Below are 24191 nucleotides of genomic sequence, written 5' to 3' on the forward strand. Positions count from 1 at the left end.
TTTTCATTCTTCAGAAATCTATATTCTTTGTAGTTATGACTGTGTTGTCTAATGCAATGGTCAGGATGTCAGATCATGGCTGAAAAGGCTCAACAGACAGATCCACTTACCTGGTCAACAAATATAATTAAATAAATGTGAATTAATTATTACAGCTAGGATGACTTAACTGTTTTGCCCTTTAGTGTAAAAATGCACTTTATTTTTCATCTTGCACTGCAATGAAAGCTAATTATCTACTGGAATCAAAGAAAATATGCAGTTAAAGAAACACTGTTGATTGAATAAATCATACTACTGCATTTTTTCTATACAGTAAAGACTATTAACGTGTTGCTGTGTCTAATAACAAAGAAAGACGACCATTCAAATAACAGCTACTATAATTATCTGTTGACATAAATGCAAGGCAGGGCTTTAGTTTAAAGACCCATAATCCATGCTTATAGGATTTTCATTGTGACACTGACCTAATACTTTTCTGCTTTCTTCTTCAGGAATTAAATCTGGTTACCTGAATTGTTTTTTTGCTGCTTTCGTGTAATAACTAAAAGTATGGTTTTAAACTTGAGACAGACGTGATGTTGCAAAAAAAGAGCATATGTAACATCATAGAATTAAAGATCTCTCCTCCCATGAAATCATATATTGACTTACCATAGCAGAGCAGACATTACAGATGACATTAGTTTTTATGCAAAGAATTTAAAACAAAAATAGCTCAGAAATTTATGCAAATCCCACATGGAGTTTACGTTTTAAAGTGATAAGCAGCAGCAGCGCTAGTCACATATTCATGCTGCTGGTCATGCTTACATGAATACAAGCAAGGCTCCGTGGCCAGGAAACCGTGCAGAGCAGCACAAGCACAGAAAGCATACAGTAAAGAAAAGTGCAGTGAGTGCGATGTACACTAAAATAATTATTTGCAGAATGAAATAATGGAGGGAAAGGTAAACAGCATAGGCTCATAGGTCAGCTGCCCTTGCAAGCCTAGCCAATTATCCCTTGTAAGGCTCAAACCCTGAACCTGGTGTATGCAAGGCAAACACCTTAAACATTAGGACACCCTCCTGACAGATAAGGGCAAATAGAAGGAAAGGTATACTGGGCAGGGAAAATATGCTGAAGGAAATGTGACCAGACATGAATGGTAGGAATGAATAAAGAGGAAAGTTCATGGTAAATATGGAAATGTCCCCAGGATAGGATATGTCAATGTATGTATGCTTCCAAGACAAGTCAATAGTATAACATTAAGCACATATGTAGTAAGCACAGGACATACTGCTGTTTACACCTTCTGAGTTAGTAGATTATGATATAAATATACATGATAGTGTATATATGTGATGGTCACACAAGGTTGCATGTCATTGAAGGTGAATGACTGTGATATAAACATTAGTGAAAAAAAATCCAGACAAAAACTGATGAATAAAAACCAAGCAGAAAGCAGAGGAAGCACAAAACTATTTACTCCGAAAGTCTTTCCACACAATTCCAAAAATTTATTCATTAGTGCTTTCGTTCACTGATATACATGAACTTCTTCAGAGATTCTAAGGATGTAATGTCATCTGATTTGAACTTTTGAATTCTTTATTTAAATGGTGAAATGGAAGTTTGTAACTGTCTAAAGAAGTTCGTGTATATCAGTGAACAAAAGCGCTAACAAATAAATTGTAATTGTGTGGAAAGACTTTCGGAGTTATTAGTTTTGTGCTTCCTCTGCTTTCTGCTTGGTTTTTATTCATCAAAGAAAAAAAAACAAAAAAATCTTGCTTTTTTCCCACTTTCTGAAATTTAAGAAAGTTCAGTTACAGATTTGCTGTTCTGAACTGTTTGTAAGTTTCTAGAAGGCCAGCGCTTGCTTGGGCTAAAGGGAAGTCTCTGTGTTCACCAGTGGTAGTGGTTAACACTGAACAACCTGCCTGTCCCTGTAGGAGTGGTTACTGCCTAGAAGCTGTAGTTTTATTGGCCATTTTGGGTCAATTCTAAACTCCTTGATCTCTCTCTCTCTTAAAACCCTACAACTCTCTTTTTGTGTGGTTTTTCACACTGAGCAGCGTCGGGCAGCGCCGCCTAAACAGGTTTAAACTATTCCAGGCTCCACAAAGTCTGCTCTTCATTTTTTCCCTTAGAACTGTTCAAACTCTCAAAGTAAGCACTCTATTCTTTTTCTAAAGCCCTGCACTTGCTCAGTTCTTATAAGGAAACACTAACTAACTAAAGCACTACACCCTCCTAGACTTTTCATAAGTACTAGGCTCCCGATTGGTCCTTCCTGATCAAGTGAAAAATCAGTTCCCTTTACTAATCTGATCAGTGAAAAACCAGTTCCCTATACTAATCTGGTATGTCCAAGGGTCAGTTTCAGGGTTACTCTCCAGTCCAGCTGGTGAATCTGGGAATTTTGAGGCAATGTTACAATTGCCTTATGTACCTGAACAACCCTCTCCTCCTTCCAAAAAACTCTAATACATGTGAGAGATGCAGTTACACAGCCAAACTGGAGGCAGAGCTCTCTCAACCCAAGACTGGCACAGTCAGTCAGGAGGAAAAGGTAACCACCCGCACCACAAATCCAGTCTCACATAGACCTATTGCATCTGCATACCCAACACATAAACACACAAAAACATACTCGGAGGCTCTAAATAAAAATCTGCCTAAGCAGCAAAGACCTCCAAAGCAGATATCCAAGCAACAGCCACCCCTCAACAATACCCATGAATCACATATCTCACAAAGTCAGTGTGCCTCACAGTCACAGCCCTTAAGGCTAAACAACACAACAAATACACTCGTTATAGGGGACTCTGTTGTCCGGCACACTGACGTCCCACTCACCAGACTGAACAAGGAGAAGGTCACTGTAAGCTGCCTGTCATGTGCCAGGATCCGCCACATAACGCAAGCACTTAGGTCACTCCAAAACAAGTACAAATATGACTTCGTCATTGTCCATGCTGGTGTGAATGACCTGAGACGTACCTACCTGGACTACATGAAAAGAGACATAGAGGAGCTCTCTGATCATGTAGCTCAGGCTGGTATGACCCTGACCTTGAATAGCATCTTGCCCTCACCAAGAATGATGCCACAGTATTAAGACAAAATGAGCAGTTTCAACAATTAGCTAAAGTATTGGTGACATTCAAAGGGGATCCAGTGTCTGTCAGCCTGGGATGACATGCTCGACAAGCCACGTTGCTTCGCTAGGGATGGCTTGCACCTGTCACCCTTAGGCTTTCGTATACTGGCCAAGGCTCTTGCCACCCCCATAGTGCCTTTTTTAGGCAAGGCTCAAAGGACAAACCCACCTCCATAGACAACCCAAGGATAAAAAAACTAAAGGTAATGCTACTCAATGCCAGAAGTCTAAACCTCGAGATGCACGCACTCGAGGCTCTCCTCAGTATGGAGAAAATCGATGTCTGTGCAGTAACAGAAACCTAGGTAAGGGTTATCTATATGTGTTATTAAAAAACATTTTTTAACATTTTTTAACATTTGTTATGAAGTTTATATTAATGAAATGAGGTGTTGCATGTTATACAAGTTTAAAATTTGACTGTTTAAGAATTAATTGGTACTATTAAGTGTTTTTTAAAAAATAATTGAAACAGTTATTTCATTGGATACAGATGAATGTTATTAAGTACATATTGAGAGTGAGAATGGTGTATGTATAACTCTGATGATACCCATGGAATAGTTGGGTGAAAGCACTTAGTTTGATTCCATTGGAATAAACAGTTTTATCAGAATTGGATTGCTTTGTTTTTTTCTATAACTCATACCATGCTTTTCAGCCCCAAAACTCGGACCAAAGCACAAAAGGAGGGGGGAGTATCTATATTCATCAAAGATACCTACACCTCCAGGTTAGTGGCACTGCACGAAGCATCAGAAACCATCCATGTGCAACTAACAATGGGCAAAACTGCCTTTCAGTTTGTAGCCTGCTACAAATCACCCTCCCTTTCACAGGAACCCCACTTGGCATTCCTGAGAACACTGGAGAATATGAAGGTCTCTCCAAACACTATGTTATTGGGTGACTTCAACTACCCAAACATTGACTGGGAAAACTACTCAAGCCCAAACACCCTCGCCCAATGGTTCCTTGAATTTATAAATTCTAACACGATGGAACAACTGGTCACCACTCCCACAAGAGGGAACAACATATTAGACCTGGTCATCACCAACATGGGGACTCTATGTTCCACACCAGAGGTAAACCCCTCATTGGTAAGATCAGACCATAAACTAATTTCCCTGGACATCCATATCCCCTCCCCACCCCCAGCCAAGGAAATCACTGTAAAGAATTTCTGAAAAGCTAACTTCACACTTCTCAAGACTGAGGTGGAATCCTTCAAAGCCCCCAGGCCAGAGGATAATACCGCCCAATCCGCAGAATCCTTTACAATTGCATTCTATGAGCACCTACAGGAATGCATGGATCGTGCTACCCCAAATAAAACCAAGACTCACTCCTCCAAAAACAGGAGACCTGTCTGGTAGACCCCAGCCATAAATAAGCTATACAACGGAAGGAGGAAGCTACTACATGACAGAGCAAAATCCCAAAAAGGGAAGGCATCTCTGATTAGTATTAGCAAGAAACTACGATCCCTCATAAAATCATCAAAGGCCAGTTTTGAAAGAAAAATTGCCCTAGACACTAAATATAATCACAAGGCTTTCTTTAGTTATGTCAGGAATATGGGTAGAAACTCCCAGATATGCTCTGAACTGTTGCATAACGGTACAAAATATACCGAACCTACAGACATAGCCAACATCCTGGCAGACAGATTCAGTGCTAACTTCTCCCCCCTTCCCCCTCAAAGGAGCAAATGCCTATCCCAACTGAATGTAACCTCCCTGACATCACAGATGCACAGGTGAAAGCTGCCCTCTCCAAAGCAAAAAACACAGCATCTATGGGACCGGACGGTGTCCCAGGCTGTGTCTTACATGAGCTCCAAGAAGAACTGAACTCTCACATAAAGTCACTGTTCAAACTTAGCCTTACTACAGGATATGTACCCAAAGAATGGTGTACAGCTACAGTGGTCCCACTCTACAAAGGTGGCGCCACAATGGACCCCGGGAACTATCGCCCCATAAGCCTGACTAGTCTGGTCTGTAAAGCTATGGAGAATATTATCATGGAACTCATAAACAAAGACATTGGGAGCGTCCAGACACTGGACCCTACCCAATTCGGCTTTGTTAATGGCAGATCTTGCCTCTTAAACCTAGTTGATTTCTTTGAAACAGTTACCAAAGCCATAGATGAGGGCAAGGTAGTCCACACAGCCTACCTGGACCTCGCAAAAGCCTTCGACACAATACCCCACTCGGGCATCATAAATAAGCTTACCAGCTTAAATATCAACCCCTATATCACAAGATGGGTTGCAAACTGGCTCAGGGATAGAACCCACATGGTCAGAATCACAGGTGCCACGTCTGAATCCAAACCAGTTACAAGTGGCATCCCACAAGGCTCAGTTCTGGGACCTCTCTTATCCGGTATATACATCTCTGAGGTTCAGGCTAACACAGGGGGACTATGGCTGACAAAGTTCGCAGATGACTGCAAACTGGGAGCCATAATCGACTCTCCAGCTGACACAAGCATCCTCCAAAAGGGTCTCACGGAGACGGATGCTTGGTGCCAGAACCACAGCCTCAAGCTAAATGCTAAAAAGTGCATAGTCATCCCCTTTGGGAATAACAAAGTGCCCACAAATTACCACATAGGTGGTAATCCATTAAGTATGGAAGAAGTAATTAGAGATTTGGGGACCAACGTAGATAGTAATCTCTCCTTTGATAATCATATTGCAAAAGTGGTTAGAAAGACCTTGTATTATAGCCCACCTTATCACAAAAGAGTTCGCATCTAGATCAAGAGAGGTCATTGTGCCCCTCTACTCGTCACTCATCAGGCCCATAATTGAATACAATGCCCCTTTTGGGATGTACCTTACTTGACACCTGCAGTGACTGGAGAGACCCTAAAAGTAACTCACCAAGAGGATCATGGGCTACAAACAGATGTCCTATGCAGCTCAACTAAAGAAACTCCAGCTCTACTCAGTTGCGTACCGCCTACTCAGAGGCTATCTATGCCTGACGTACAAAGCCATGTCTAACCCAGAATTAATGGACATGCTCTACCTCAAAAAATCCAAATCCCTTAGAGCTACATGCTCCAGGGACTTAAACCTCAGCACAAAAATAAATAGGTCATGCTGGAGGGACAGATTCATTTCCCACAGGCTCCCCTCACTCTGGAATAGAATACCAATTCATGTTAGACATAGCCCCTCGCTGACCCTCTTCAAGCGAAATCTGGACGCGTGGATGGGAAATCGTAAATTCACCCTGGGAAGCTCTTCTGTGTCCCTGCTCGACAGAGGCACAGTAAACTAATCTTAAAGGGATACCTTCTGTGACCTACTATACAGAGGCACAGTAGGCTAATCTAATAGGGAGGCGAAAGCCAAATACACTCGGGCTAGGCTTATAAATGCCCTAGGGCAGATAGCCTAGTATCTACCTATGAACGTATATAGACATCACTGACATGCTCACTAGAGAGGACACTTGACAAGGATGGTATACACAATAATGGGCTTGTGCATACTCTGAAGATCTACAAAATGACTTGCTTGAATATAATAATATCACCATAGCTCTCAACCAATGAAGGACACATAGCAAAAGGCTCCTGGACAAACGTAAAAAGAAACAAGCAGAATCATCGACACTTTTAAAATATTATGACAATTAATGTGCAGCATTGATAGAATATGTGATTGTAACTTATTATACATAGTCCAAAAAAGCATTGCACTAGGAATGACATGCAGGTAAAATCTGTTGTAGTTTATTCCACAAATAAACAAGGATAAGTGCTTTCACAGAACATAAAAACTCTGCTTCATCAGATCCACCATATTCACAACAGAAGCAGCTTAAATACTGCATACCCCACCAATCATGAGCTAAATTGACTCACACACCCTTTTTCATTTAAAAGTACAAGTACATACAACCAAAAACATATTGTAAAAAGCATTCATATATAACAAAGGCATTTAAAATATTCACCTAAACAACCTGCATGTTTTCAATACAGGTTTAAGAGGGTCATTCTCATTTAGTCCCAACCCTCTGTGCGCTTGCAAACTAACAATCCATGAAACAAGAAAAACTTTTCACCAAAAACGAAAATAGCAGCCCAAACTGGATTTTTGAATATCTTTACTTCAATTCCGGTACCTCGGCCTTCGCCTTCTAATGGAATAACTTACAATATGAAAAAACAGTTTATATACATCACCCATCATGATAATAATTAACAACAGTTAAACAATTAACCATTTTTTCATCTTTTCAAAAATTTAAAGCCATATGAAACTTCATTTTGACATTACATTCACAGTTTATAACAATTTATAACCAATATCTTAATACACCTCATTAACAAACTACCCATCTTACTGCATTTCTAAATTCATTTCTTTTGGATACAAAGTATTGAAATTAATGAAAAGTTTTTCTTGTTTCATAAGTTGTTTACGGTCACTAGTGTAATTTTTGGTAAACTAACAATCCACTCAAGTTCCACAGTCTCTGTACGATTCCTGATGTCACCCATTCTCAGGGTTTCAAAAACCCTATCAGTAAGTCTAAACTTAAACTTATGTATGGATGATGGTATTGTTATCCACCCCGCAGATAAGGGGGGTGCTATCATAGTCATGGATAGGGATTTTTATTTTAATTCTTTTTCTACGATGTTGACTGATGTTACTGTATATGTGAAAATCAGATCAAGGGAAATTCAGCACATGGTTTCTCAAGTAGATTGTGTTATACAAGATTGCCTTGTGGGTGAATCTATTTCAGCAGATTTAGCTAGTTATTTGACTGGTGAACATTCCTGTGTGCCTACTTTTCATGGGTTACCTAAGATACATAAGGAGTCTATACACCCCCCATTTAGACCCATAGTAGTGGGTGGTGGGTGGGTGACAAGCCCTTTTCTATCTTTGTTGAGAAGTTATTGAGACCAGTGCTAGATAGTTCCACAGTAGTACTGAGAGATTCCAAACAGTTCCTTGGGAATCTATATGAACATGTGCATGATGTTTTTATAACACAACAATGTTTAATGGTTACCATGGATGTGAATTCACTCTTCACTGTCATCCCAAATAGGGATGGCATAGAGTTGGTTAGTGAATACATGAAGCAACATAGTGGGTACGATGGTAAATTGATCGATTTGATTTGCTTCTTCCTTGAGGTAGTTCTTGAAAATAATGTTTTGCTGTTTGATGGAGCCTATAATGTTCAGACCTCTGGCGTAGCTATGGGCACATCCTGTGCCCATAGCTACGCCACTATGGTCATAGCCCAATGGAAGAATGACCATATGCTGAATGGAAGAAATAGATTCTTTAAGTATATTAGCCTTATATAATAGGTTTGTTGATGATATTTATATGCTGTGGCTGGCAAATGAAGAGGAGTTACTATGTTTTCTGGATTATATATAAAGTACCACTTCCTTTTTGAAATTTTTGATCAAATATTCACCCGATGAGATAGAGTTCCTGGACATGAAGGTTGTTAGACTACCAGATATGACATCTGACACCATGCTATATAGAAAGGAATGTTATAGGAACTCCCTCCTACATAGGACTAGTATGCACCCCTCATATGTATTTTGTAATATCATTAAGGGACAGGGCATGCAAGCATCTAGACTTACTGCTCGAGATTCTGGGTTCCAGGATGAATTGGCTGTTTTAGAACACAATTTTAAGGAGAGGAGATATAAAAGCAGGTAAGTAGAAGTTAGACATATTGCTAGTCGCCATCTTAGATCTGATAGAGGATGACCATACTTCTCAAGGAACTATAGGGAAGAGAACTTGGAACAGAAAGATGAACCACTTAGACATTTCAGCTTACCAATAACATATTGCAGTAAAGCAAGTGATGTTACTGCTGTTGTTAAGAAGCATTGGCCAGTTCTGTTAATGGATGAGAAAATTACGACTATTGTGGGTGATGAACCTGCCTTTGTGTTTAAAAATAAAAAGAATCGTAAGCGTCTCCTTTACTACCCTGATAGAGTTAAGGAGAGTAGAGATGGGGTTGAAAGAAATGGCACATTTCCATGTGGAGGATGTAATTATTAACCCTGTTAATGGCAGGAGATTTTATTTTAAAGTCTCTGCCAGCTGTGATACTAAAGATGTTATTTACTTAGTGCACTGTGTCACATGCTCTTCATTCTATGTGGGGAAGAGCAATCGGAAGTTTAAGGAGTGTATAAGGGAACACCTATGTTCCATTAATATCAGGTACATGTCAAATGCTCTAGCGAAACATGTAGTGGAGAAGGGAGCTGAGCATAAGTTCAAGTTTAGAGTTATTGATAGGGTTTATGAAACCCTAAAAATGGGTGACATCAGGAATCGTACAGAGACTGTGGAACTTGAGTGGATTGTTAGTTTGCAAGTGCACAAAGGGTTGGGACTAAATGAGAATGTCCCTCTTAAACCTGCATTGAAATCACCCAGGTTGTTTAGGTGAATATTTTAAATGCCTTTATTATATATGAATGCTTTCTACAATATGTTTTTGGTTATATGTACTTGTATCTTTAAATGAAAAAGGGTGTGTGAGTCAATTTAGCTCATGATTGGTGGGGTATGTAGTATTTAAGCTGTTTCTGTTGTGAATATGGTGGATCTGTGAAGCAGAGTTTCTATTTTCTGTGAAAGTGCTTATCCTTGTTTATTTCTGGAATAAACTACAACAGATTTTACTTGCCTGTGTCATTCCTAGTGCAACGCTTTTATGGACTGTGTTTATACATTTTTTGGCTGTTTGTTGCACTTGTTTTACCTGAGTTGTGCGTAGCTGTGTTTCTGCAACTTATTATACATGTTCTGCAGGAACAGATCTGTAATGATTGTCAATATTTTATAAGGAGAATTAACCACCCCTTCCCCCAAAAGTGAACACTTTTTTAAGGGCTAAAAGGTACAGTGTTAAACCTGAGGTTGAAATCAGGGGCAATCCTGGCAAGTTGAGAGGTTTGCATGACACGTAAGCCACAATCCCCCCCCCAGCAAGCAAGAATCAAGCCCATGCCAGCAATGTTGTCACTGGGTTGTGGATTTACTGTGTGCAACACAGAAAGGTGTATCACACAAGCATCTAATAGAACACCTTGAAGGGAAGTATGAACTGTCAAATCCTAATGGGTATGCAACTCAAAGAATAGTTGTGTATGGCTAATACGTGTGTGGGAGCTCACTGTGCAAAATGTTGTACATCTGACTAAAGAATCCCAGACTGACATAGATATCTGCCATATGGATAACAACTCATGCAAACACCAAACTATTATGAGTGGATTCCTGCAGACAGCTGGGTATTGCATGCACCTGCCACGTGTAATAGCAATAGATATTGTCTGAAGTATCTGCAACTGATGTGTGAATTAAGAAGTGATCTGTGATAATGAATGGCATGGCAGTATGTGTGACTGCTGACAATGCATCATTTATGTCCATGTGCTCAGAAAGTACAGCAATGTAAAGTCAAGTGCCAATGATCGGGGAAGCTGTCACTGTAATATTGTACACATACTAAACAATACATGGAGCACACTTTATAAGCACATCAAACCTCAAAACAGGTGTCACGTGATCACTGTCTCCCTGACATTGCCATTGACAGTGTTATACTGCCATGAAATCCTAACATGCATCCATATGTGTTCATGCACAGTATTAAGTGGTAATATTGATGTGATGTAGTGGTTCATCCATGACATAGTACAGTCACACTAGAGTTGTACTTATGCTATAACTGGACTTCAAGCTGTACATCACCTCCAAATAAAACTTTGGATATAAATCACACGAGACACAGTAAAACTGTTAACAAAGTCATACAATGCTGCCTATTTCAAGGCATTGTTTATTTATTTATTTATTATTTATTTTATTTTACATTTGTTAACTGGGAATGTCCAACTGGACACAGGTCCATTTTCAGTGGAGACCCGGGGAGAAAATGTCCACAGTAAGTAAAATTTTACACAATATGTTAAAATACAGTATACAGAGAATTTTCAAACAATATCTTAAAATACAGTATACAGCAGAAGACATAACAAGACCTATATATACAGGAAAAAAATAGTTACACGTGGTTAATAACAGAATAAGTATACAAATTCAATCAGAATTAGGAGAAGACATAGACTGTAATATATATTACAGTAGCTATATTAGGAAGTGAGGTATATAAGTGGAATAATTTGAGGACTTATGTAATACATGGGCATAGCCACTTATTCTTTAAGTGTGTTCTAAGTGAGTTTTTAAAGTGAGAAGAGGTAGGGGCAGAAATCAGAGCAGGAGGGAGATTATTCCAAGTTCTAGCTATGGGAGTGGGAGAACAGTACTTTTCCTGCAGTATTATTAGCCCTAGAGATACAGAGGAGGGGTTTGTCGGAAGATAGGAGAGGACAATTTGTATTATAGTGGGTGAGAAGTTGACCTAGTGCAGAGTTTTTTTCTGGATGTGTTACCACATTGTAGGCAATGACTAATTGGTAATAGCTTAGTAGCTGGGGCAGTTCCAGCCATTGCAGTTCCTTTAGAGCCTGGCAATGGTGAGTTCTAAAGGTGGAGTTATTTGCAAACTTGACAACTTTATTATAACATGATTTGAGTCTGGCAAGGTCAAGTTTTCTAAGCTGGGTAAGAATTGGAGCAGCATACATTAGGGTAGACAAGAGGTGAGTTTGGGCTAGGGTAATCAGTGCTTGTTATGAGAAGGATTTCCTGTGCCTGTATAGTGTTCCCATTTTTTATGAACTTTTTTGATAGTTTGTGAAATGTGGACATCGAAGTATAGATTTTTATCAATTTCAATACCTAGGAGTTTGGTATGGTCAGAGGGAGAGATATGAAGGATGGATGGGTGGAAATGGTTTTGTTGGGGGTGAAAAGTAGTAATTTGGTTTTATCTGGGTTTAGGATAAGCTGGATCTGAGTGATCCAACTTTCCACAGAGCTAAAGGATTCCTGGGTGAGTTGTAGGGTGGGAAGTGATGGAGTTGAACAGATAAGAGTTGAATTGTCAGCATATTATATAAGTGAAACATGCTGTGTAGTGGTATGGAGATTATTGGTAAATATGGGGAAAATAAGTGGGTTTAATATGGAGCCTTGTGGTACACCTATGGTAGTTGGGAGGAAGGGGGATAGTACACTTTGCAATTGGACAGATTGTTGCCTATTTGACAGGTAGCTTTTAAACCAGGCTATAGCAGAAGGGGCTAAGGGTAGGAATGTCAGGGTGTCTAGTAGTAAGGAATGTGAAACCATGTCAGATGCTTTGGAGAGGTCTAGAAATATTGCAGATACAAAGTTATTATTATGTATATGTTGGCTGATCAGATTGGTGAAAGAGAGCAGAGCAGATTCAGCAGCTAGTTTTAGGAAGTTGACTGGTAGGTTGTCAGTGGCAAGGGTGGTAGGTTTCAGTTTTAGGTGTTTTTTAATTGTTGAGGTGGGAACAGGTGAGAGCATAAAGGATAGGATGTTGTCAGGGCATTTGGTTGGGTTATATGTAGGGCCGTTTTTTTAATAGTTGGGAGGATAGTGTTAAAATGGAGTCTGTGAAGTGGTGATTGAATTGGGAGGCAATGTCCTTGTTGTCATTCATGGAGTTAGGATTGGGAGTGGTAGTTTTGCCTGGTTTTAAGAGAGAGTTAATGGCATGCCAAAAACTTTTGGGGATAGTTTGAATGTTTATTTTGGATACTGAGGAAGTAATTTTGTCTACTGAGTTTAGTTTGTCTCCTGGCCTGATTTCTAAGTTGTAGGTAACTTTGTTTGGCTAGGCTAGTTTTGTCTTTCTTCCAAATTTTTCAAGCCTTATCCCTTGACTTTAGAAGGGCTCTTGTTTCCTTAGTTAGCCACGGTACATAGTTTGCCTTGGCTCTTATTTTCCTAATTGGTGCAACTCTATCAAGGATATTGATGAGAATGTTGTTGAAGTAGTCAATGGATTGGTCTAGATTTAGGGTTTGTAGTGGTTTCCAGGTACTATGTTTTAGAATACCGTTTAGTTCTTGTATATTTAGTTTACGATCATCTCTGACTTGTCTAAAAACAATGGGTTTGGCTATATTGGTACTTTTCCGCAGGAGGAAGGTGGGGAAATGGTCACTAAGACAATCAGGATGGCAGATTTGTTTGGGGCAGTTAAGTAGTGTCCAATCTGGAATAGACTGTTTGTGGGGGTTTTTTTGTCGATTCTAGTGGGTTCTTGGATAACTTGGGTAAAACTTTAAAGATTAATATGGTTAGTGGGGTTGTTAGAGGTACAGACTGACCAATCAGTGTTCAGGTCACCTAGTAAGATGGGTTCTTGCAGGAGATTCTCTGTGGCTCATTGTAACATTTCTTCAATGATGGGAGAGTTATTACCTGGGGGAATATAACAGCAGAGAATGATGATAGTTTTTGTGTCCTTTATGCTTATGGTTGAACATAAGGTTTGGCATTTTGAAAATTTGGTATGGGGGTTTGTAGAGATTTGATGTTGATTGTATTTTTGTAGAGGATAGCAACTCCACCTCCTTTTTTGCTCACTCTGTCTAGTCTTAGGATATTATATTCTGGTGGGAGAATTTCTTCATTTTGGGTACTGGGTTTTAGCCACATCTCGGTAATGGTTAGTATGTCAGGGGAGTAGTGAGCTATAAATGAGTGTAGGTCAAAAAGTTTGTTAGAGATACTTCTGATGTTGACATTCAAAATCAATAGGTCAGAGAGTTGCCTAGCAAAGAGTAGAGAGTTTTGTGGTCCAGGGTTTGGATGTATTTCTCTAGATATTAGTAGATTTTTAGTGATAAACAGTATGTGCTTAATTGGGTGCACTATGTCTATGTTGGATCTAAATGATGTTTTTCTACTGTAAGATGGTGTTATGTGAGACTTATGAATGTGTAGGATTAAGCTGTCTAAATAATGTAGAAGAGGTAGGAAAGAAAATGTGTGAATGTATATTTGTTTGAGAAAGTGCTATGTGGAACGATGTATTTTCTAGTGATGTGTTTGCATATAATGATGTGATGTTAGTTAGGTATGTCAGGGTTAGGAAGACAAATCCTACTGTTAATGGTATTTTATGAGGGAGTAGTGATTGGGTCTTAGTGATTTTGGGTTTCAAGTATGGGTGTGAGTATGAATGCATGACATGTAGATACCATGTAACTTTTTAAGGTAGAAATTTGATAAGGGGTGTGCATGAGAGGTCTTTGATTGGAGGACAGTGTGGTCAGGTGATCTGCGGTTAGAATAAAGGTAGCAGTAGTGGGGGGTGGGTGGGAAATGGGGGCAGGGGAGGGGAGCAGATGGAGCTGAGCATAGCAAGGCAAATGGAGCGGGGCTGCACCAGTCCTCGAGACTGCAGAACCTATCTATAGGGCTGATCAGGACAGAACAGTAAAAGGTAGATATCTCTGTAATTAAGCAGGAGTGAGAGGGAGTTGTGCAGGTTCAAGGTGGGGGAGGGGGTAGACACAAAGTAATACAACGTTGTGAGTCAGAAAAGCTGCTAAAAAGAAAACAGGAAAACCAAACTAAGTCAATTCCAGGTCAGTGTAGTGCAGTATCTTCCTAATAACTACAAATCTTGTGCTACCAATCTAGTACAGTGTGATGAACAGGACTACCACTTCTACAGAGAAAAACAAATGAAGAATGGGCTACAAGTACATAGATAAACATTTTCCAAGAAAAAGTAGTTTTAAGTAATTGACCTAGGAGTACAATAGGAAGAGAAAAACGGAGGGCTGATGACCAGTAGTGTGCACATGTACAGTGAAAGGGGAAATAATCTTCAGTTTATAGGACAGATTAAATACAACTCTAACATATGCTAGTGCAGCTGAAAGCACTTTAATGTTCCACTGATGCAGGGTCTCACAGTGCAGGGCAATGAGACAGCCTTGGGTTGATTGGAGGTTGGCCAAGACACAGGATGAAGCTTTTGCTGAGGAGACTGGAAGTAAAAAGGAAAAGGAAGTAGATATTAGGTCTGAAGTTCTAAAACACTCTGATTACCAAGTAACTAAGATAGAGGATGCAGGGGAGGAGCAGCATACCTTGTAAGAAACAACACATTTCTATTAGCAACACAAAATACAAGGATAGTAGAGAAAAGAAAATCAAAAAAAAGGCAACTGTAGTTGATACCAAGCTATTATAGCATGCACTACACTATTATGTATTGTTATAAGGTTATGAAGAGAAAATAGTAATTACTAAGATGCTACACACAATTTAGCATTCTCCACTAAAAGCCAGGAATAACAGTTGTATGCTACAGAAACAAGTAACTACAAAGAGTCAGTTGTATCTCTCAGAGGTTACAATATGTTCTATTTATTCATTTGTATCAGTTGTACATCATCTGCTTATATGTTTATCAGTGGAAATGTGTGGGTGAGGTGCCTGGCACCATATATGGATATGTTACAACTGAGGAGGAGGCAGTTCATGCAGAGCAGTTAATGACATAAATGCTGACAGTCATACAATGCTACTGGGAACACCCATGTAATCCTTGAGAAAAGCAACACAACAGTGCATACAATGAATTTGCCATGTTGCAAATTAATTTCAAAACGTCATATGTTTCTGTATAAAACAGCACTACAACATGTTGATGTATCCAGAAGTATGTGCTCATGTAATCACTATTACATAATATTACTGTATGTCAGATAACATTTCTAGATGCTAGGTTTAGATATGCACACCTATGCCATACTGCAGCTGTCAATGCAATGGTTGAATAAGAACTGTGTTGAATGTTGACATACTGCACAATCAGAACACATGCCTTAGTAAGGCAACAATATACATACCATCAGGGCTTTTTTTTGCCGGTATGTGGTGGTACAGCATACCAGCACATCTGCTGCTCTGTTTCTTTAAAAAAAAAAAACTTTCTTTTTTAAGGGTGCTCTTCTTTAAGAATGGGCTTTGCGTCGGGTCACACAGACACAGAAGACCTTCTGCATCTGTATGATGTGTGACCTGTCATTTACATCTTCCTGGTCCGTGCACACGGAATTTGAATTCCTGAAGACGTTTGGACTGTGGACCACGACTGGACAAGTGAGTTGTAGGTGTGCGTGCATGTTTAAGTTTTTAAGAGACGTGTATGCATGCATATGTGCATGAAATAGGTAGGTGGGTGTAAGTGTGTATGTGTGTGTGTGTGTGTCTGTGTGTGTGTGTGTGTGTATAAAAAGTAGGTAGGTCTGCGTGTGTGTTTGTATATAAGAAGTAGGTAGGTCTGTGTGAGTGAAATTTCCAGGTTTTTGCAGAATGTCAAGATTTTAATCTTACATCTGTGGTCTGTTTCTCATAAAACTGTGTTTTTCTGGCAATCCTGGCAAATCATTGATGATTAAGACAGCAAATAATGGCAGACATCTGAGCTTTAGACTTCATATTGTTCAGAAAGTTCATACTAATGCAAAACTTGCTTTTCTATCAACTTTCTCAGTTTGTAAGAGTAATATTAAAAGGTGACCCTATTTTTGGACGTTTGTCCCCCCCTCCCCGCATTCTGTGTGTCTTTGTCCAGATTCTTTGCTCTAAAAGGTTGAGAGGTATGGGGGAGGGTCTAAGAGGGAGATAGGGGTGTATGTGTGTGTAACACCTCTCAACTGTACAGATTTTCATAGAATGTCCAGATTTTTGCCTTATATTTTTGGTCTGTTTCTCATAAAAATTGTCTTTTTTTTTTTGAGAAATCACTGGGATGATTTATGGATTAAAGTTACTAACTAATGGCATGCATTTCAATTTAGTTTCAGACTTCATATCATTTAGAAAATACATTCTAACACAAATCCTGTTATTTTAGCAACTTTCTGAGTTTATAAGAGCAATATTTAAAATGTGTCCCTGGTTTTGGGCCTTTGTCTCCCCATTATGACAGGCTTTGCCCAGACTTCTTGTGCTAAGAGGTTGAGAGGTATGGTGTGTGTGCGTGTGTGTGTGGGTAAGAGATAGGTAGCATACCCCTCAACTGCCCAGGTTTTTGCAGAATGTCCAGATTTTTGCCCAATATTTTTGTTTTTTCCTCATAAAAAGATTAAAGTTGCTAAATAATGACAGCTATTTCAAGTTTAGGCTGCATATCCTTTAGAAAAATGCGTACTAACATAGATCCTGTTATTCTAGCAATTGTCTAAGTTCATGAGAGAAATATTTATAATATGTCCCTATTTATTTTAGAGTTTGTCCAGATTTCTTTCATTAAAAGGTTGAGATGTGTGTGTGAGACAGTGAAATGCCCTAGTTAGGGTTAGCAGGCGACTACCTGTCTGCGGTCAACTACTGCACACAACACGGAAGCTCTGCTTCCCTCCTTGCAGTCAGGGCCAAAGATGAGGAGTGAGCTCTCTCTCTCAGCTCGCTGGCTTAGATTGCAGGCGTCGTGTAGAAGCGTCGGGGCGATCGGGTAATTGGACGGGGTCTCTCGCTGCCAGTCTTTTTTGGCTGGATTATGAGTTTAGAGGGAACTCATGGGACAGAGTGATATCCCTCTTGCATCTAGTTTTTTATTGTTTATTTACAAACAAATGAAAGTAGCGAGAAGAGTGTTACTACTACAGTTAACAAAAGTTGTTGAAACGAGATCTCTGGATGAGAGAGAAAACATACATCAGTGGCCAGCAGTTGTATCAGTTTCAGAAGGTGTTAAACCAACCAAAGGTAATTCTGTTACTGTTGTTGACTGAATGATGTCTTTTTTATCAAGGTGGTTAATAATTTGTTTAGGCTCAAGCCCTGTACCTTAGCTACAGGAAACAAGAGCCTGAATCCTCTACCCAAAATATGCAACTGTTTTGCTTAGCAAATGGTATCACTGTTGTGTGTTTATAGTTTTAAAGCAGTGTTAGTAGCACAGCAGGTAATATCTTTTCTTTTGATGCAGAAGTCTGTGGGTTCTATTCCCACAGCATGTAGATGGGTTGCTGATACTGTATTGGATTTTAAGAGGGTGGGGTGCTGCAGTCCTAAGTATGTCCTCCTTTGGATAAGAGGCCTAGTAACCACAAACCTATTTTAGTTTGCCATCCATTCCCTATTGCAATATTACTAGCTTATCATTTTTAATGTAACATAGGCAATTTATTCTTCAAGGGCAGCAGGCAGTGAATTTGTAGATGAAATATTTAAAAATAAAGTTTTTTGCTAGCAGCAACTTTTTCATTAGTTACAGTCAGATCTCTTTAAAGTGGAATTATTCAGATGATTTTTACTTCTGCAGAGACTATGCATATTGACTGATATTGGTGGGTTATAATCATAGCCGGCCTTAGGCATAGGCCAACTAGGCGGTCACATAGGGCGCCATTCTAGTAGGGGTGCTTTTCCAGTATTTATTTGGTGTATGTAGACCAGGATGGGGGCACCAGGTGGTGTGGTGGGGGGCACCAGGTGGTGTGGTGGGGGGTGCCATGTAGCCCTTTTGCCTAGGGCACCAGTTGACCTAATGCCACTCCTGGTTGTAATGACAGAAGATTGAGTAGTCTTTTATGGTTGAAATGTTCTGAACTGGACAGTTGTGGCATTATTGGTTCATATGTTTTGTTTCTTTACTTACTGGTTATAAATTTAAAACACCCTCTAACAGGTGGTGTTGTATTATACAAGGGATATAATTTAATTATTATATATTATAATTTAATACAATCAGGAAGATGAATCAAAGAAATTTTCCATGGTCCTAAAATGTGCGCAAGGGGTGTATGATTTGAAAACATCCCAAAGATAAACTTAATCTGCCACTGGCCAGATACATTTTTTTAATGTGGGTTTCAATGCTGTTTCAATTAATGTGAGTTTCAAAGTCACAGACGTTTTAATGCTAAGTCTGTTTAATTGTGAGACTGTATTGCTTTGTTTAGCAAATGTCTATCTGTGTTTGTACTGGAAAATGTGAAATAAAAGTTTTAAATTAAATCCAAATATCTGTAATCATTGCAAAAATAAAGCAGAAAGCCGTATGCACACTGAGAGTGTTGAACAGTGTTTATGGCAACTGGGTAGAAATAGCCAAATAATGGGACACTGGAATGCTTGTGGGGGGGCTGAGGGGGGGACCCAAATGCAACATATGCATACCACCACCTGTTTGTTTATAAAAAAAGCACTGTGTAGCAGTATCTCCTGAATGCTACATGAGAGAGGGCAGCAGGACATGCCCTCATGCTCATCTAACTATGCACACACCCACTCAGCTATAGACACAGATACTCAAGTTGACTGTTTAGAGATTAGAAGCCCTACTTATCTAAACCTGTGAACACACTACTTAACAATAGCACCACCATATAAGTCAGATATTAGCGATGTCAGAGTGCAGAGTGCACTTTATAGTGGATGGCATCAGCATAGTGCTTCAGGTAACATATACTCTTATGAGACTTGGTTGCAAAGCCAGGATTTATGTAATGATTGTGTGAGTACAATTTGCAAAACAAATTATAAGTATATGCTGGCAACCTAGGTTAGATAAGCAGGCATGAATGCATCTTGCAGAAGTGAGACAGACATGTACCTGTTTTTCAGGATGTTTTGTAGCTAAGACGCAAACACACACACACACACACACGCACACGCACACACACACAAACACATTTGGGAAACACTAGTATTGCAGTGATGGAGTTATGGGTCTTCATGTTCAGATGAAGGTATGTCCACATTAATACAAGTTAGTGACAATATCAACGGGATATGATTATGGATAACTAATGCCCGCTGTCACTATAAACCCATACCAAATGTATCAATGCAGTTAAAGTATGTAATTCTGGAGTCTGTTTAACAATGGCCCAAGTACTGATATATCATTTGCAAGTGCATTGCTGCAGGACACACATGAATATCAGTAAGTATGTGTTCAGTCAAGCACACATTCACTGCCCTTCTCCAGTGTTTATGAATGCATTTCCATGTAATGGAGGATTATAGCCTGGTAACCAGAGTTTAATCATGCTAAACACCTCCTCACAAAGTGCATCACTGAGAAGCTGATTTGAGTGGATGATGGCAAAGTATTAGAACATGCATGATTTGATTTGCAGTAATTCAACTTGTACTTATAAAGTACCACTGTAAACTGGTCCTCATTGTCATACTGTGTGCAAATTGGGATATATAGAAACTGACCCGATTGGAGTTAACTGCACAGTTCATTTGTTTGTTATTAATGTTTCATGTGCCAGGTTTGCAAAATATGATCTAGGTTGCAAGCACGCTTTTATAAGATTTTTAATTTTTTATTTAGCTGTAGTGCTTGTTTGACTTCCTGTTCTCTGCATGGCTATTGCTGATCTCTGTCTGCATTTGATTTTGGATTGAAGTTATTAATTTAAGATTTGTCTCATTTTGTTTTGTTTTAAATTTTTTTTGTGTTTTTGGAGTTTTAAGAGGTCCTGGCTAGGGTCAGTTAAAAATAATTCCTTTGCAGACGGAGAATAACATTCAACTAATTGGTAGGAGGAGCTAAGAAATAGCATTCCTCATTTAACTACAAAATTTTGTGGCATCTTTACTTAGCTATAGTGCTTGTCTGATTGCTGTTCCATGCCTGACTATTGTTGATCTCTGCCTGCATTTGATTTTCGATTGAGGTTATTCATTTAAAGGAAAACTCCACCCTCTCATACAGTTTAACTCAATCATTAGGATTCTTTTCTCCTTACAATATGGTTCCAGCATTGTGTATGTACCAGAAACCTACTTGTAGTTTTTGAAACTTTTATTTCCTTCAATTGGAGTCAAATGAAAGGAAAGCCTGCTTACTTTATTTTAACTCAACATCTCACATACTTTGCAGAGAAAATTGTCTCCACCTACATGACATATCACAGACACAGTTAAATCTGTAGTTTACCCTGTCAGGTACTGCTGTCAATCTTAGATGGGTAATTAATCTTGTCAGGAACACAGCAGATGATATAAAAAATAAAGAAAGCTGTGGAATTGTTTTCACTGTTTTTATTGCAGGGGGAGGAGAACTTAACACTCCCGTTCAGAGCAAATCAAAGCAATTAAATCAGTCAGGGGTTTAAAGGCACTTGTCAACTCTTCTGACAATTTACATAAGAAGCAACACAGTATTGAGATTCTAAGCTTTAAATGTTATTTATAAAAGTTTGTGTTAAGATAACTTAAGAGTAGCAGCAAAGAGTTCTGTGACATTTAGAGAAAAGTCAGTAAATATTTTTCTTGTAAAGTATGAATGCATTTACCATTTTCAAGCCCCCCATTCCTCCCAACCATAGCGAATTATTTGTTTTTTACTGAGTTTTGTGGTCCAAATGAAGGGGTGCCATGATTCCCAAGTGGCACCCCTTCATTTCCGATTTTTTTTGCATTCTATTTTAATTTTTGCACTGTCAAAGCTGACGTCATCACGTGTACGATGACGTCAGCTCCATCAGGCTACCAGTCAGTCAGAATTGAGCTTAAAGAGCTCACGTCATAATTTCTGGCTGGCCGAAATTGAATTGTGAGCAGGCAGGAATGGGGAAACAGCAGCACTTGTTTACGTCAGATTTCTTTGTGTGCGATAATGGCAGAATTGGCAAGCTGGAATGGAAGAGGAAGAGGAACTACTCATTTCAGGGGAAACAAGACTCAAGTAAGGAAAGTTTTGTGCGTGTGTGTGTGTGTGTGTGTGTGTGTGTGTGTGTGTGTGTGTGTGTGTGGTCTTGGAGTGACTTAGTGAACATAAAATTTCATTACAGCTTGAATAGGAAGCCATAGTTTCATATATAAATCTGTGTTAGTCATGTATTTATGGAAGATATAAAGTAAAGATTTTCAAAAGAGGAAGTTAGACTCTGTCAATATTAAGGATTAAACTATGCACATGAAATGTATGTATTGTATGTGGTTAATGTTGCTATGTAGAAGAACAAGAGAGAACAACATTAACTGGATATAACTTAATGCACTTTTTGGATGGGTGACTGATAATTCCCAAGAAGGTTATGTAAAATTGTAAATATATAGCATTCTGTGGCTTTGGTAAGGGAATAGAGAGTGAAATGGTTGGTTAACGATGTGGAAGGAAAACTGAGAACTAGTAAAGTGAATATGTAAAACTGAGTTGTGCTAATTGCTATAAATGTCAACCTGAGAATGGAAAAATAAAATAGAAATTGAGTCGCACTGAATGTTAATGGTCTTTTCAAATCTTTGTTGCAAACATGGCTTGTTGAGTTTCTAATGAGCAGACTAGAGGAAATGGCTGATGATAGCAAGGTCAGGATAGCAAGGCAAGTGTAATATTTCACAATATTGTAAGAATAACAGATATATGGCTCATTGGTAGCATGCAAGACCTGCACTCAATGTTCTCATTTAAGGAGAACAATGTCTTATGATTATAAAGGCCATCAGATACACTGAGTACATTTTTGGGAAGCAGATGATTTAAATAATCTTTGGAAATGCGATATAAACCTAAAGACTGGCAGTGATTGGAAAGATAAGAAATGATTTGCAGCGATGTATTTTTTAAAGATAATGTGTCACCCATGAGGGTTTGTACACTGATATAGGGTCTAGAGGAAGTTGAATGGAATCATCTATTAAAGGTGAACATCACAAAATGAGAAGGTTGCTGGAAAGAGAATAGTAACAATGTAACAGTTTAGGAAATGAGCTAAGTGTATTTAACATGCTTATGGGCAGTATGGGATGAATGGGGATGAATGAAGGTTAGAGGTTAGAAGATGATGTCTTAATTTTACTGTCTTTGATAAGATGCTTCCATTTACTTCTGCTGTCATTGGTAGATGAGGTACTTGATATAAGCAAGATAAACATATAAACTTAGTCTATGGGAAATGCTCTGATAAAGAAAAACTACTAAAACATAATGCTCTGTGTTACATTAGCACCAAATTAAGAACAATCCCCAGGATTCATGAAGCTCGGCGCAAGGACAGTTTTAGCCTTGCGCCGAGCGTCCTCCTTACAGATGGTGCAGCAGCACCATATGAATATTTATGAGGGCGTGCTGCCGCACCAACAACGTGAACAGGAAATGTGTTTGACTGCAGGGGGCATGTTTAAGTGCTCTAAGGAGGCTTAAACATGCCCCCACAGTTGCACAATCTACAATGCTTACTATTACAGCCCACCTCTAATAGTAAGCAATTAATTCAGTGTCCGTGGATATTGAAATGTATGCTAAGCATACAAGAGTGTCCACGAACACTGAAATAAAATCAAAGTAGTAAACACGCAAGCACATATTGGAATAATGAGCCCCGTCCCTAGAACTATCATAATTAGATTCCCCGTGTCAGTATTTTACATTTGTATTGCTTCATTACTGAAAGTGTAAGCAAAGCGGAGCGCAGCGTGTTTGCATGTCGTTGGCCTCTGCTTAGCGTAGCTTACACATCAAAACCATCCAAATAGAAAATAACATGCAGAATCAACGTTAATGTCAACAGTGTAGTGGTTAGAGCATCTGCCTAATAAACAACCATGCATGGTTCGAGTCCCACTATAGCACATATCATTTTCCATGTGGAATGTGTATATGAACATATTTATACATCCTTTTGCTGTATAACTTACATAATAACATGTAAATGTGAACTGGAGTACTGCATGAAATGTTTAACTAATGTCATTCAATCAAAGTGGTAGTGTCATAATGAATAAGGCACCAGTAAGCAGGTGTAAGCACAAATAAGCAGTAGTAAACATATATAAGTACCAGTAAGCAAGTCTAAGTGCATTTGCACGGGTGTAAGCAGTGCTCACACACATAAAGCATAGTAGAAGCTAACCGAATTTAACAAACTGTAATTGGGAGATAACACAGCCTACCATCGTGCAAACACACACACACCTGCTCACAACTGCTTAAACGTGCTTTAATCACTCTGTATCCAATGGCCCTTGTTCTGGCAGCAACAAAATAAATGGCCTCTGCAAAGGCAAACCCAGGACCCTGCACACTACAGCCAATGTGATTTACCACTAAGCCAT

Source organism: Protopterus annectens, chromosome 7.part0 (assembly GCF_019279795.1).
Source record: "Protopterus annectens isolate FY-2018-M chromosome 7.part0, PAN1.0, whole genome shotgun sequence".
NCBI classification, from domain to species: domain Eukaryota; kingdom Metazoa; phylum Chordata; order Ceratodontiformes; family Protopteridae; genus Protopterus; species Protopterus annectens.